This window comes from Capricornis sumatraensis, chromosome 4 (assembly GCF_032405125.1).
Source record: "Capricornis sumatraensis isolate serow.1 chromosome 4, serow.2, whole genome shotgun sequence".
In the NCBI taxonomy this organism is placed as follows: domain Eukaryota; kingdom Metazoa; phylum Chordata; class Mammalia; order Artiodactyla; family Bovidae; genus Capricornis; species Capricornis sumatraensis.
Window position 1 is genome coordinate 137499834 of NC_091072.1, and position 16906 is coordinate 137516739.

Genomic DNA, 16906 nt, shown 5'->3' on the forward strand with positions numbered 1-16906 from the left:
GGGAGCTGATTAGAAGTCGCTGATACTTCTGTCGAACTTTGCTTTCCCTGCTTCGAAAGGCTGGCACTGACAACAATGTAACCTTTGGCGTAGATTACCTAAAAGTCTTCCAAATCAGTGATCCTGGACAATTTGCTTCCCCACTCTGAACAGAAAGGGTTGAGAGGAAGAAATTAAAATGGGTCAATTCTTACACAATCAGCTTAGTATAGCTTTTGTAAGGACTTAAGGGGAGTGTTTAAGAAAGGTGTAGTTCCAATACCAGTATCTAGGCTGCATGGAGATCAAATCAATCAATCCTAAAGCAGATCACAGTCCTGAATATTCATTGGAAGGACTGATGCTAAAGCTGAAGCTGTAATACTTTGGCCACCTGATGTGAAGAGCCCACTCATTGGAAAAGACCCTGATGCTGGGAAAGATTGAGGGCAAGGGTAGAAGGGGACAACATACGGTGAGATGGCTGGATGTCATCACCGACTCAAAGGACATGAGTTTGAGCTAACTCCAGGAGAGAGTGGAGGACAGAAGAGCCTGTTGTGCTGCGGTCCATGGGGTTGCAGAGTCTGACACAACTTAGCGAGTGAATGACAACAACATCTCAAGCCTCCTTGTCCCACAACAGTATTTATGGATGTAACTTCAGTCAACTACAAATTGGCACTTGCCATTGGCACTTATCATCTATCTCTATAAGAATTAAATATGTGCTACTGCAGCTGCTGATTTTCAACACCTGCTGAGAAGAATTCAAAGTGGAGCAGAAATGAGGCACTCTGGCTGGATGTGGGGACAGGTCGAGGCAGGGCAGGAAGTACTGGCAGAACAGGTCATCAGATATGTATTTTCAGGAGGTGATTTTATGAGCCTAATTCTTGTATCTTTTCATATCTAGAAAAACACGAAAATCCTTCATGATGACATCTGCTCCTTATGACTAAGAAAATTTCTGCAAAAAAAAAAAAAAGTGATTGATTGCATGTACTCCCACTTCACCAAATCACGTGTATATTGACCTTTCCCCCCGCTTCTTTACAACAGTTTCTTAGAGCTATCTGAAGTGCTGTTTTCCCAGGCTGCAGTCCTCATTTTTCCCCAGATAAAATATAACTCATAACTCTCACATTCTGCATTTTTTTTAAATTCAACACTTCCATGGCTTTATTGAAACATGTTTAAGGATTTATGTTTTCCATCTATATTATTTCTCATGTGCTCCTACCTCTTACACATTTACCACCTGCTGTCCCATGGTCGGAGGAGCCTGGTAGGCTGCAGTCCATGGGGTCGAGAAGAGTTGGACATGACTGAGCGACTTCACTTTCACTTTTCACTTTCATGCATTAGCGAAGGAAATGGCAACGCACTCCAGTGTTCTTGCCTGGAGAATCCCAGGGACGGGGGAGCCTGGTGGGCTGCCGTCTATGGGGTCGCACAGAGTCAGACACGACTGAAGCGACTTAGCAGCAGCAGCAGTAGCAGTATATAGCGTACTTCCTTTTTTTGACCTCATTTTACCTCCTTTTGGCTTTAAAAGGTGCCTCCAGGACTAGCTGTCTAAGATTTGATGGACAAATCCATATTCTATCAAAAAAGGAAGTAAGATTTACCAGTTTGCTCTAGGAAGCAGAAATTAATCACAGGCCCTGGAACACTTTCTACAGCACAATATCAGTAGAAGAATTAGAAAGTCTAGCATCAGCGGGCATTAGTGCTTCACTTTCATTGTCTGAGTCTTTTGAAAACTACATATATTTATTCTGTCTCAGTCAAATACACTGGAACTTGGCTGTGACACTCATTGGAATAAGAATTTGAGATAATTCTGAATTCTTGTCAAGGGATTTTAATACTACAAGTATTTAGAAGACTCCTTTCATTTATTATGAGGTAAAATGGCTTTAATCTTATGGATAACATTACAGAAAAAGGTACAGAAAGCTATTATTTAAATAATTCGATATGCAGAATTCCAGTTGAGTGGTTCTAACAAGTTTTTGAAATGATCACCAGACTCATATGGTGTTCTAATTATAAAATGAATTCAAACTATTAATCAATCAGTGAATAAGTACTGAGTTCCTGCTATCGATAAACCATGTACAATTATTGCCTATCTATTATACATATGACATTGTCTACAATAATCAGCTATTGACTGTAAAGAATTAATTTAATAGTTATGAAGTGAATACAGGGCATTTGGTTTGATGCTAAGATTTGGAACTAAGATATTTGTATTAGTTGCTCAGTCATGTCTGACTCTTTGCGAGCGCATGGACCATAGCCTGCCAGATTCCTTTGTCCATGGAATTCTCCAGGCAAGAATACTGGAGTGGGTAGCCATTCTCTTCTCCAGGTCATCTTCCTGACCCAAGCATCAAACATGGGTCTCCTGCATTACGGGAAGATTCTTTACCATCTGAGCTACCAGGGAAGGCCCATGAAACTAAAATAAATGACATCAAACAATTGTGCTCCAGGAGTTTGCAATTGAGTAAAAACATTAGCCAAAAGTAAGAAGCTGCTACTAAACCCAAGGAAGAGAAATTTCAATTTAAAAATGAGAATGATAATTGGGGTATGATCTAGGATGGTAATAGCTTTCCTTGTGGCTCAGCTGATAAAGAATCCGCCTACAATGCAGGAGACCTGGGTTTGATCCCTGGGTTGGGAAGATTCCCTGGAGAAGGAAAACACTACCCACTCCAGTATTCTGGCCTGGAGAATTCCGTGGACTGTATAGTTCATGGTGTCACAAAGAGTTGGACGCGGCTGAAAGACTTTCACTCACTTACTCACTAGGGTAGTAATAGGAAAAAGGTTATGAAAGAATTTACACTTCTCCTCATCTCTGTTGCATGCCCTTAGATGAGTGAGGAAGAGAAAGAGTTATTTTTCAGCTTGTTTTAGTTTAGGTAAAGGGAAGGGTTCAAACTCTGAACCCTTCTGCTCACCACCATTTTAAGCCTATAATGAGATCTTTCAGGGAAACTCAATCCAAGGTTCAGGACAAGTAATTCCACAGTAAATATTAAAACTGTTTAAAAGGTCACTGATATGGGGTGGGGAGAGCAAAAGTCATTCAGCAAAGAGTAGCTGCTACGACAAAGAAAAGGGAGATCAAATCAGAGTGATCTGGAAGAATAAAGCATTAGAAATCTAATAGTTCTTGCCTTAAAAAACAAAAAATAGACAAATGAAAAATGTCAGAAAGTATTGCTATCACCGCTACACTAGGTTTCGCATAAGTGGGAAGGAATCAGGTGCCCATCACTCCTTTTGATTCTCTTGGAACTTTGCTTATTCTCTAATCCATACAGTACCTGCCTCTGCAAATCTGAAACTAAGGATATAGACCGTTCTTGGATATTTCAGTAAATATATGTGAGAACATGTCTTAAGATGGAGGCAAGCAAAAAGTGAAAGAAAAATAAGCAGCATTCTAATCTTACAAAGATTATTTTAGAATTATAATACACTTTTTAAAGGTATTGTGTTGTTGTTGTTTAATCACTAAGTCATGTCCAACTCTTTTGAGACCCCATGGACTGTAGCCTACCAGACTCCTCTGTCCCTGGCACTTCCCAAGAAGGAATACTGGAGTGAGTTGCCATTTCCTTTTACAGGGGATCTTCCCTACCCAGGGATGGAACCCACATCTCCTGCATTGCCAGGCATGTTCTCTGCCACTGAGCCACCAGGAAAGCCCCTTTTAAAGGTATACTAGATTGTTCATCTCTCCCAGCAACCCTATAAGAGAGTTTTTATTTTTCCTATTTTACAGTCACTGAGGTCCAGAGGAGTTTGAAAATTGTGTTAACTTTTAAAATAAAATCTGAACCTAATACATGCTGGAGTTAAAAGTAGACACAAAAACAGAACTAAAAAATGATAAAACTCATGAAGGTAATGAAGAGAATACGGTAAAGGTTTAGGATAAACAAGTGGGTCAAAAGAGCAGAAAGAAATCTAGAAATAGAATCACACTTAGCTGGTCAGTTGACTTTCAGGACATTGTGCATTGTGCCAAGTTCTTCAGTCAAGTCTGACTCTTTGTGATCCTATGGACTGTAGCCCACCAGGCTCCTCTGTCCATGGGATTCTCCAGGCAAGAATACTGGAGTGGATTGCCATGTCCTCCTCCAGGGGATCTGCCCAACCCAGGAATGGAACCCACATCTCTTGAGTCTCCTGCATTGGCAGGTGGGTTCTTTACCACTAGCGCTAGAATTTCAGCAAAGCAATGAAATAGAGAAAGGAAAGTTTTCAATAAATGGAGCTGGAACAACTGGATAGCCATATGGGAAAAAAGGAACTTCAACCCCCAGCTCACACTATACATATAAAAATAATTCAATATGGATCATAGACTTAAAAGTTAACACTATACTATAAAACTTCTGAAATAAGACATAGGAAAATATCTTCATGACCTAGGAGTTGACAAAGATTTCTTAGGCTAGATACAAAAAGCATTCTTTGTAAGAGAAAAAAAATGATACACTGGAGTTCATAAAAATTAAGAATTCTGCTCATCAAATGATATCATTAAGGAAATGAATAGGGGACTTCCCTGGTGATCCAGTGGTTAAGACTTCACCTTCCAATGTAGGGGATTTGAATTTGATTCCTGGTCGGGGAGCTAAGATCCCACATGACTTGCAGCCAAAAAAGCAAGACATAAAACAGAAGCAGTATTGCAACAAATTCAATAAAGACTTAAAAAAAAAATGAGTAGGCAAGCCACAGTCTGGGAAAAAATAGTCTCAATACATTTATCTAACAAAGAATATGTATGCAAAATATATAAAGACTATCTCCAGCAGTAATTAGGAGATAAAATATATAATTAAAAACAGAGAAATTGCAAAAGTTTCGAACAGACACGTCACAAAAGAAGATATATGAATGGTTAAGAAACATATGCAAAAGTGTCCAATGGTATTAGTCTTAAGAGATATGCAGTCAAACCACAGTGAGATATTTCTTCCCCAATATTAAAATGCCAACAGTTAAAAAGACAGGTAAAATACTGATGAGGGTGTGAAGCAACTGGGATTCTCACATGTTGCCTGTGAGTGTAAAAATGGGGTATCCACACTAGGAAAACCATCTTGTAGGTTCCTATAAAAAAAAAAAAACATAGGCCTAGGCTATGGTCCTAATCCAGGTGGGAGACCTGGAATTGATACCTGGGTCAGGAAGATCCCCTGGAGAAGGAAATGGCAGCCCACTCCAGTATTCTTGCCTGGAGAATTCCATGGACAGAAGAGCCTGGCAGGCTACAGTCCGCGGGGTCGCAAAGAGTTGGACATTACTGATTAGCTAACATGTGCACACATGTATATGATTGAATTTTGTGACTGGAGTTGTTGGAATTCTTTCTCTGGACCTATAGTAGGACCTAACGCAACATTTCCACTCTAAGGCATCACTCAAGAGAAATGAGGACATTTAGACACAAAACGGATTGCTTAAGAATGTCTTCACTGCTTTGTTTGTAATTGCCCCAAACTGGAAAAACCTAAATGCCCATCAGAAGAAGAATGGGAAAACAAGTTGTGTTATGTGTGGATAAAAAATCTGTGCTAAGTCACTTCTTTGTCACTTCTTTGTCAACTCTTTGCAACCCTATGGACTGTAGCCTGCCAGGCTCCTCTGTCTATGGGCTTCTCCAGGCAAGAATACTGGAGTGGACTACCATTTCCTTCTCCAGGGGATCTTCCAACCCAGGTCTTCCACATTGCAGGCAGATTCTTAACTGTCTGGGCCACCAGGGCCAACCCAAAATTTGCTAGTTCAACATTCCATATGTGTGTTAGTAATTATATACATAATTAGGTTAATTAAATCAAGCCCTTCAGGGTAGATAATATGTTAGCTATAGATATTAAAATAAAACAAAAACCTGAATTCTCAGAAGCAGACCTGAAAATAGTCTCAAGTTTAGAGACCAAGCAATGGGCACCACTTGCTATGTCCATAATTGCTTTTATCTCTTTGACATCATAGAAGTTCTGTGATAACAATTACCAGGACACGCTAATAAAAGTTACCATCATTTTCTTATTGTGGAGGCTCTTTTAAAAATATTAGAAGCTTCCATTGTGTTGAGAAAAGGTTGTGTTTTTTTTTTTTTCTGCAAGCCCATTTAAAATTCTTCTTTTTCTCAGTTTTGATTTAGTAACTTTAGATCTCTGCATTATGTTGTGTTTTGCACAGAGCTATTGACTTCAGCTAAGGAACCGTGAACAATAATTATTTTGCATGAATGAGCGCTGGTACACCATTGTCAGACAGGCACTTTACAGTACCACTGGTTTCAAAATTTAGGACAGAACTGTCAAGCAAGCAAATGCCTACACCAAAGACTTCTATTTTCAAGCTACAAGCATGAGTTCTATGATGTGCAATAATAGAGTGAATCTTCGCGTTCTTGTGAAAGCTCCTGATTTGACAGTCCTGGAAACGACAGCCTGTTCCTTTCTAGAACAGATATATCAGTGGTAGCAAGAGTACAAATTTTCAAGCAGGGCTGAGGAATGGCATGAGTGCAAGAAAAGGGAGACTTCCGCACTGAGATTACTCAATGTTATTAAGAAGTATTAGTTTTATGATGAGCAGAGAACAGTTTATCCTGAACTGAGAATATCTGATTTGGTTCGCTTCAGTGGACGTCTTTCTAATCATTCCAGGAAACTTTTATGGACTTATCAATGTAAACCCACTAAAACTTTTTATCCTTGGAAATAATGTGCATAATTCAAATGTTTCTTGACATTTTACATTGTTTTCCCAGGAATGTAGTAAAGAATCTGCCTGCAATGCACGAGACCTGGGTTCAATCCCTGGGTTGAGAAGATCCCCTGGAGAAGGGAATAGCAACCCATTCCAGTATTCTTACTTGGAGAATCCCATGGACAGAGGAGCCTGAGGGCTACAGTCCATAGGGTTGCAAAGAGTCAGACATGACTGACAGACTTGTCACTTTCAAGAATTAAGCTTGTGACAGTAAATATTCATAGACAAGGGCATACATTTTATATAAATTAATGTATTTTGAGTTGGGCTATAAAGAAGGCTGAGTGCTGAAGAATTGATGCTTTTGAACTGTGGTATTGGAGAAGACTCTTCAGAGTCTCTTGGACTGCAAGGAGATCAACCCAGTCAATCCTAAAGGAAATCAGTCCTGATTATTCATTGGAAAGACTGATGCTGAGCCTGAAGCTCCAGTACTTTGGCCACCTGATGAAAACAGCTGACTCATTAGAAAAGATCCTGATGCTAGGAAAGATTGAGGGCAGGAGGAGAAGGGGATGACGGAGGGTGAGATGGTTGGACAGCGTCACTGACTCAATGGTCTTGAGTTTGAGTAAGCTCCAGGAGATGGTGAAGCACAGGGAAGCCTGGCGTGCTGCAGTCTATGGGGTCGCAAAGGGTTGGAAACAACTGAGCGACTAAACAACAACAACAACCCTTTCAGTACAGCCAGGTACAGCTGATAGGAGCATATGGCCAAATAATTTCCTGTCATAAATTTAATTTTAATCACTTTAAATTTTTACAACACTTCATTATTTTCCTAGTGTCTTTTCTTCTACTGATAATTTGATTCTTCTTTTTCCTTTTTTTAATTAAAAAAAATTCAATTGGAGATTAGTTGCTCTACAATATTGTGTTAGTTTTTGCCGTACATCAACATGAATCCACCATAGATATCCATTTGTCCCCTCCCTGTTGAACTTTCCTCCCACCTCCTGCCCCACCCTACCCCTCTGGGCTGTCACAGGTCTCTGGGTTTGAGCTCCCAGCATCATACAGCAAATGCTCACTGGCTATCTATTTTACATATGGTAATGTGGATGCCTTCATAACATTTCTGTCCTTTATCGAGCCCACCTTTGCATGAAATGTTCCCTTGGTATCTCTAATTTTCTTGAAGAGATCTCCAGTCTTTCCCATTCTGCTGTTTTCCTTTATTTCTTTGCATTGATCACTGAAGAAGGCTTTCTATTCTCTTCTTGCTATTCTTTGGAACTCTGCATTCAGATGCTTATATCTTTCTTTTTCTCCTTTGCTTTTTGCCTCTCTTCTTTTCACAGCTATTTGTAAGGCCTCCCCAGACAGCCATTTTGCTTTTTTGCATTTCTTTTCCAAGGGGATGGTCTTCATCTCTGTCTCGTGTACAATGTCACAAACCTAACAGAAGCAGAAGATATTAAGAAGAGGTGGCAAGAATACATGGAAGAACTGTACAAAAAAGATCTTCATGACCCAGATAATCATGATGATGTGATCACTAATCTAGAGCCAGGCATCTTGGAATGTGAAGTCAAGTGGGCCTTAGAAAGCATCACTATGAACAAAGCTAGTGGAGGTGATGGAATTCCAGTTGAGCTGTTTCAAATCCTAAAAGATGATGCTGTGAAAGTGCTGCACTCAATATGCCAGTAAATTTGGAAAACTCATCAGTGGCCACAGGACTGGAAAAATCAGTTTTCATTCCAATTCGAAAGAAAGGCAATGCCAAAGAATGCTCAAACTACCACACAATTGCACTCATCTCACATGCTAGTAAAGTAATGCTCAAAATTCTCCAAGCCAGGCTTCAGCAATACATGAACCATGAACTCCCTGATGTTCAAGCTGGTTTTAGAAAAGGCAGAGGAACCAGAGATCAAATTGCCAACATCCACTGGATCATGGAAAAAGCAACAGAGTTCCAGAAAAACATCTATTTCTGCTTTATTGACTATGCCAAAGCCTTTAAATGTGTAGATCACAATAAACTGTGGAAAATTCTGAAAGAGATGGCAATACCAGACCACCTAATCTGCCTCTTGAGAAATCTGTATGCAGGCCAACAGTTAGAACTGGACATGGAACAACAGACTGGTTCCAAATAGGAAAAGGAGTACGTCAAGGCTGTATATTGTCACCCTGCTTATTTAACTTCTATGCAGAGTACATCATGAGAAACGCTGGACTGGAAGAAACACAAGCTGGAATCAAGATTGCTGGGAGAAATATCAATAAGCTCAGATATGCAGATGACACCACCCTTATGGCAGAAAGTGAAGAGGAGCTACAAAGCCTCTTGATGAAAGTGAAAGAGGAGAGTGAAAAAGTTGGCTTAAAGCTCAACATTCAGAAAACGAAGATCATGGCATCTGGTCCCATCACTTCGTGGGAAATAGATGGGGAAACAGTGGAAACAGTGTCAGACTTTATTTTGGGGGGCCCCAAAATCACTGCAGATGGTGAGTGCAGCCATGAAATTAAGAGACACTTACTCCTTGGAAGAAAAGTTATGACCAATCTAGATAATATATTCAAAAGCAGAGACATTACTTTGCCGACTAAGGTCCATCTAGTCAAGGCTATGGTTTTTACTGTGGTCATGTATGGATGTGAGAGTTGGACTGTGAAGAAGGCTGAGTGCAGAAGAATTGATGCTTTTGAATTGTGGTGTTGAAGAAGACTCTTGAGAGTCCCTTGGACTGCAAGGAGATCCAACCAGTCCATTCTGAAGGAGATCAGCCCTGGGATTTCTTTGGAATGAATGATGCTAAAGCTCAAACTCCAGTACTTTGGCCACCTCATGTGAAGAGTTGACTTATTGGAAAAGACTCTGATGCTGGGAGGGATTGGGGGCAGGAGGAGAAAGGGACAACCGAGGATGAGATGGCTGGATGGCATCACAGACTCGATGGACGTGAGTCTGAGTGAACTCCGGGAGATGGTGATGAACAGGTAGGCCTGGCGTGCTGCAGTTCATGGGGTCACAAAGATTCGGACACGACTGAATGACTGAACTGAATGTGGATGTCTCAATGTGACTCTTTCAATTTGTCCCTCCCTCTCCTTCCCCTACTCTGTCCACAAGTCTGTACTCTATGTCTGTGTCTCCATTGCTTCCCTGCAAACAGGTTCATCAGTACCATCTTTCTTGATTCCATATATATGCATTAATATATGATATTTGTGTTTCTCTTTTTGACTTACTTCCCTCTGTGTAGTAGATTCTAGGTTCATCCTCCTCATTAGAATTAACTCAAATGTGTTCCTTTTTATGGCTGAGTAATATTCCATTGTATGATAATTTGATTCTTAAAATAACACTTTAGAAAAAGTATTCCCTTCCTTACATATATTAGGAAACTGAAGAACAGATATAAATGACCTTGAAAGCAATACAGCAATTAAAAAGAAAGAAATAAAAAAAAAAAGAAAAAAGAAAAGGGGGAAGAAAAGGGAAGAAAAGAAATTAAAAAGTAAAGGGGAAGGTGGGGACAAAACTGACTAAGATGAGACACAGATTCCTCTGTCTTACTATTTTACATATAAGTATGTAATTTCATATTAAGATATTTGAAATTCCCTTTTATTGGCCCAGATGAGTATTCAGTCTCTCTAAAATGAATTCATACTTGTATATTTAGTATTGCTGATTTATAAAACTAGAATTTTATTAGGTTAAAAATAGGTTAAAAAGGCTTTCTACTGACCAGATTAGTCAAATCTTTACAAAGAAGAAGTACTCCTTTCCTAGGTGGAAAAGTAAATGGAAAATAATAAATTGTCCAGAACAAAAAGATACCTCACCCAGCCTATAGCAGAACATGGAGAATTATCTTAGGTTCCTTTCAGGGGACACCTTTCCAGTGGCCACAGAAATAACAGAATTTTTAAACTGGATTCTCCAATTTTAGCCTCTTTCCCTAATATGGCCTACCCAGCATTGCTACAGCACCAATTAAGTCACTCTTCTAGAAACTTGCAGTAGAATTTAAGCAACAATGATTTAAACTGATCTGTCTTGCCATTCTCATCAGTGGGATGAATTGGAGGGCAGAAAAGGTAAAGTACTCAGGACATGGGGTGGTCTTATTATCAGGTTCAGTCAACTCCTGGGACATTAAAACCTTGGCGCTGATAGTGAGGTCAACTGGACATGTAACCAGTTATAATAGTACCCAAAACAGTGCTTATGTGTAACTCAAATTTCTTTCTGTTGAAAGAGTATGAAAGATTTGTTGAAAATTACTAAACAGACATTCTGAAAACAGACAATACATGTTAGTACACATATAAAATTGTGAAATTCAAAGTAGAGAAAGTTTGCAATTTTACAATTTTCTGGCACCTTCAAAAGAAGTTGGCAAAAAATAAAGTAATATGAAAAATTTTTTTAATAATTTTTTAAAAACTGAGGGAAAAACAGTTGGAAAAAAAGAGAGAAGTTTTAAATAGCTCTGTATAAGATAGAAAAGAGATAAGGAGAGAGGGTTGCTAGAACAAATACCTGACAAACCAAGGCCAGTAGATCAGCAGGAGCAGCTAAGGGAAGTATTGAGAAAGAGATGAAGTGGCTGGTGAAAAAGAGGAACTTCAGAGGGAGGAGAGATATAGCTAAAGAGGATTTTCATGAGGGTTTCAAGCATCGTAGGTAATATAACCCTTCTTTTCTTTTCCCATTAGTCTTCAATAAAGAATCCAACTCTCTAAAGACTTAGGGAGTTGGTTTTTCTTTAAAGACTCATGAGAGGTGCTGAGCTGGGCTCTACCAAACAGGTTCAGAATGTAAATCCCCTTGAAGCATAGCCATGTCTTCATCAAACAACTAATACACAAGGAACTCGCAGCAGGCTCTGATCCCAGTGTCAGTTCTTCCTTGGAAAGAACCTGGCAGTCACCGGATTCAGTGGCTCAGTAACCAGCAATAACTTGATTCAGATTGAATTTTCTGCCTACATGTTCTACTCTGTTTTGTCCAGCAAAACCTATGCTTCATCTTGTTTTGGAAACCTTAGGTGACGTATCAGTCTTTACCTGGTTACTTGCTCATAGCACAGCACATATATATATGAAAGTCTGTATGGAAATTGCTGACTGACTACAGACAAAGATGATCTTCATGTTGCTGTCTCTGTAAGATCAATGATGTTCTATTCTGGTACTCACATGGCTTAAGAAAGATAGGGGTGGGGTTTATACCCCCATTATGATAAAAATAGTTGCTTCTTACTTCACACAGTATCTGAAATTAGATTGCTCTACATTGACATTCAGTTCAGTTCTGGTCAGTCACTCAGTCATGTCCCCAGCCCTAAGGACTGCAGCAGGCCAGGCTTCCCTGTCCATCACCAACTCCCAGAGTTTACCCAAACCCATATCCATTGAGTTGATGATGCTATCCAGCCATCTCATTCTCTGTCATCTCCTTCTCCCACCTTCAATCTTTCCCAGCATCAGGGTCTTTTCAAATGAGTCAATTCTTCACATAAAGTGGCCAAAGTATTGGAGTTTCAGCTTCAACACCAGTCCTTCCAATGAATATTCAGGACTGATTTCCTTTCAGATGGACTAGTTGAATATCCTTGCAGTCAAGGGACTCTCAAGAGTCTTCTCCAACACCACAGTTCAAAAGCATCAATTCTTCGGCGCTCAGCGTTCCTTATAGTCCAACTCTCACATCCATACATGACTACTAGAAAAACCATAGCCTTGACTAGATGGACATTTGTTGACAAAGTAATGTCTTTGCTTTTTAATATGCTGTCTAGGTTGGTCATAACCCTCCTTCCAAGGAGTAAGTGTCTTTTAATTTCATGGCTGCAGTTACCCTCTGCAGTGATTTTGGAACCCCCCAAAATAAATTCTGCCCCTGTTTCCATTTTTTCCCCATCTATTTGCCATGAAGTGATGGGACCAGATGCCATGATCTTCGTTTTCTGAATGTTGAGCTTTAAGCCAACTTTTTCACTCTCCTCTTTCACTTTCATCAAGAGGCTCTTTAGTTCTTCATCGTTTTCTGCCATAGGGTGGTGTCATCTGCATATCTGAGGTTATTGATACTTCTCCTGGCAATCTTGATTCCAGCTTGTGCTTCATCCAATCCAGCGTTTCTCATGATGTACTCTGCATATAAGTTAAATAATCAGGATGACAATATACAGCCTTGACATACTCCTTTCCCAATTTGGAACCAGTCTGTTTTTCCATGTCCAGTTCTAACTGTTGCTTCTTGACCAGCATACAGATTTCTCAGGGGGCAGGTCAGGTGGTCTGATATTTCTGTCTCTTTCAGAATTTTCTAGTTTATTATGATTCACAATCATAGGCTTTGGCATAGTCAATAAAGCAGAAATAGATGTTTTTCTGGAACACTGTTGCTTTTTTGATGATCCAGCGAATGTTAGCAATTTGATCTCTGGTTCCTCTGCCTTTTCTAAATCCAGCTTTAACATCTGGAAGTTCACAGTTCACATATTGTTGAAGCCTGGGCGTGGAGAATTTTGAGCATTACTTTACTAGCGTGTGAGATGAGTGCAATTGTGCAGTGGTTTGAGCATTCTTTGGCATTGCCTTTCTTTTGGGATTGGAATGAAAACTGACTTTTCCAGTCCTGTGGCCACTGACTTCCCTGGTGGCTCAGACAGTAAAGCATCTGCCTACAATGTGGGAGACCTGGGTTCGATCCCTGGGTCGGGAAGATCCTATGGAGAAGGAAATGGCAACCCACTCCAGTACTCTTGCCTGGAAAATCCCGTGGATGGAAGAGCCTAGGAGGCTACAGTCTGTGGGGTCTCAAAGAGTCGGACACAACTGAGCGAATTCACTTCTTCTTTGGGATTGGAATGAAAACTGACTTTTCCAGTCCTATGGCCACTGCTGAGTTTTCCAAATTTGCTGGCATATTGAGTGCAGCACTTCACAGCATCATCTTTCAGGATTTGAAATAGCTCAACTGGAATTCCATCACCTCCACTAGCTTTGTTTGTAGTGATGCTTTCTAAAGGCCCACTTGACTTCACATTCCAGGATGTCTGGCTCTAGGTGAATGATCACACCATCATGATTATCTGGGTCGTGAAGATCTTTTTTGTAAAGTTCTGTGTATTCTTGCCACCTCTACTTACTATCTTCTGCTTCTGTTAGGTCCATATCATTTCTGTCCTTTATTGTGCCCATCTTTTCATGAAATGTTCCTTTGGTATCTCTAATTTTCTTAAAGAGATGTCTAGTCTTTCCCATTCTGTTGTTTTCCTCTATTTCTTTGCATTGATCACTGAGGAAGGCTTTCTTATCTCTTCTTGCTATTCTTTGGAACTCTGCATTCAAATGGGTATATCTTTCCTTTTCTCCTTTTTCTTTTCACCTCTCTTCTTTTCACAGCTATTTGTAAGGCCTCCCGAGACAGCCATTTTGCTTTTTTGCATTTCTTTTTCTTGGGGATGGTCTTGATCCCTGTCTCCTGTACAATGTCACTAACCTCCATCCATAGTTCATCAGGCACTCTGTCAGACCTAGTCCTTTAAATCTATCTCTCACTTCCACTGTATAATCATTAGGGATTTGATTTAAGTCATACCTGAATTATCTAGTGGTTTTCTCTACTTACTTCAATTTAAGTCTGAATTTGGCAATAAGGGATATATGATCTGAACCACAGTCAGCTCCCAGTCTTGTTTTTGCTGCCAGCATAGAGCTTCTCCATCTTTGGCTGCAAAGATATAATCAATCTGATTTTGGTGTTGACCATCTGGTGATGTTCTTGTGTAGAGTCTTCTCTTATGTTATTGGAAGAGGGTGTTTGCTATGACCAGTGCGTTCTCTTGGCAAAACTCTATTAGCCTTTGCCCTGCTTCATTCTGTACTCCAAGGCCAAATTTGCCAGTTACTCCAGGTGTTTCTTGATTTCCCACTTTTGCATTCCAGTCCCCTATAGTGGAAAGGACATCTTTTCTGGCCCTTAGTTCTAGAAGGTCTTATAGGTCTTCATAGAACCGTTCTACTTCAGCTTCTTCAGCATTACTGGTTGGGGCATAGACTTGGATAACCATGATATTGAAGTGGCGCTGAGTGGTGCTGGAGCGTGAGAGGAGATACCCCATGTCCAAGGTCAGGAGAAGCGACTGCGCTTTGCTGGAGCAGCTGTGAAGATGTACCCTGCATTGACATTGGCAGGGCTCTTTGTGTCAGCTGTGAACCTGCTATTCTATGTCAGCAGTGGCTTAGGAAAGCCAAAATATGCTAATAGTTATGGGACCAGTATACAAATTATTTCTCATTGATATATAGTTGATGTGCAATATTATATGTTTCAGGTGTGCAACATAATGATTCACAATTTTAAAGGTTATATTGCATTTATAGCTATTATAAAATATTAACTATATTCCTTGTGTTGTCTGTATATCCTTATAGATTATTTATTTTATACATAGTAGTTTCTACTTCTTAATATGCTACCCCTATTATGCACCTCCCCTCTTCCCACTCACCACTGGTAACCACTAGTTAGTTCTCTGAGTCTGTTTCTTTCTTGTTATATTCACTAGTTTGTCTTGTTTGTTAAGTTCCACATATCATATGGTATTTGTCTTTGTCTGATGTATTTCACTTAGCATAATACCCTCTGAGTCCATCCATGTAGTTGCAAATGGCAAAATTTCATTATTTTTTATGGCTGAGTGATATTCCATTGTGTATATTGTATGCATATATTGTATATATACAGTACATAAATTGTATATATATTGTACATCGTTATCCATTCATCTGTTGATGGACATCTAGGTTGCTTCCATATGTTGGCAATTATAAATAATGCTGCTATTTTAGCTATAGAGATATAGTTTGGAGATATTGAAGGTTCAGTTCCAGACTTCCACTATAAACTGAATATCACAGTAAAGCAAGTCACAGGAATATTTTGGTTTCTCAGTGCATATAAAAGTTATATTTGGATTATATGTAGTCTCAATGTGCAATAGCATTATGTCTAAAAAATATAATATACACACCTCAAGTAAAAACCACTTGATCGCTAAAAATTCTAACCATCATATGAGCCTTCAATGAACTATAATCTTTTTGCTGGTGGAGGCTTTAAAATATTGTGAGAATTATCAAATTGTGACACAAAGACATGAAATTAGTAAATGCTGATGGAAAATTGAACTGATAGACTTGCTCAGTGCAGGGTTGCCACAAACCTTTAATCTGTAAAAAGTGCAGCATCTGTGAAGCACAATAAGACAAGGCCTGCCTGTGTGTGAAATGCCAAGCCAGGAACAGAAAGCAGAGACTAGGGAGATAGCCTAGATGGATTTCTCACTCCGGAATTGATCAATCAACACATGTTTCCCTCATTTCCATTTCGGTAACCTCTCCTCTTATCTGATAATATCTTCTCTCTCATATCAGTCTATCTAAAACCCACTGGGCTTCTTTTCCCTTAAATCTGAAACTTCTACCCAGTTAAACGTGATCTCAGGGACTTCCCTGGTGGTCCAGTAGGGAAGACTCCACGCTTCCAATGCAGGGGCATGGGTTCAACTCCTAGATAAGGAGGAAGTTCTGCATGCCTTATGATGCAGCCAAAAAATAAAATATTGCTTTTCTGTAAAGTGATCTCATATCTGCTGAACTTTTTTTGCCAAAAAAGGTTTATTTTTATTTTTTTGGCTATAGTGGCTCTTCGTTGCTGCACTTGGGCTTTCTCTAGTTGCAGTGAGTGAGGGTTACTCTTCATTGCAGTGTGCAGGCTTCTTATTGCCATGGCTTCTCTCGTTGCAGAGCACAGGCTCTAGGGCCTGGGTTTCAGTTGTCACTCATGGTCTCAGCAGTTACAGCTTATGGGCTCTAAACTGTGGGCTCAGGAGTTGTGGTGCTTGGGCTTAGTTGCTCCTCCACATGGAGGACCTTTGATCTCTAGTCTTCCCAGACCGGGGATCAAACCTGTGTCCCCTGCATTGCAAGGCAGATTCTTAACCACTGGACTATCAGAGAAGCCTTCTGCTTAACTTTTGTAGCAGCTTATATTTCTCTCTTTTATGGCATGTTTACATGGTCTTGTAATCTGGTTACTTTTGTAATATTTTAACACTCCTACCAC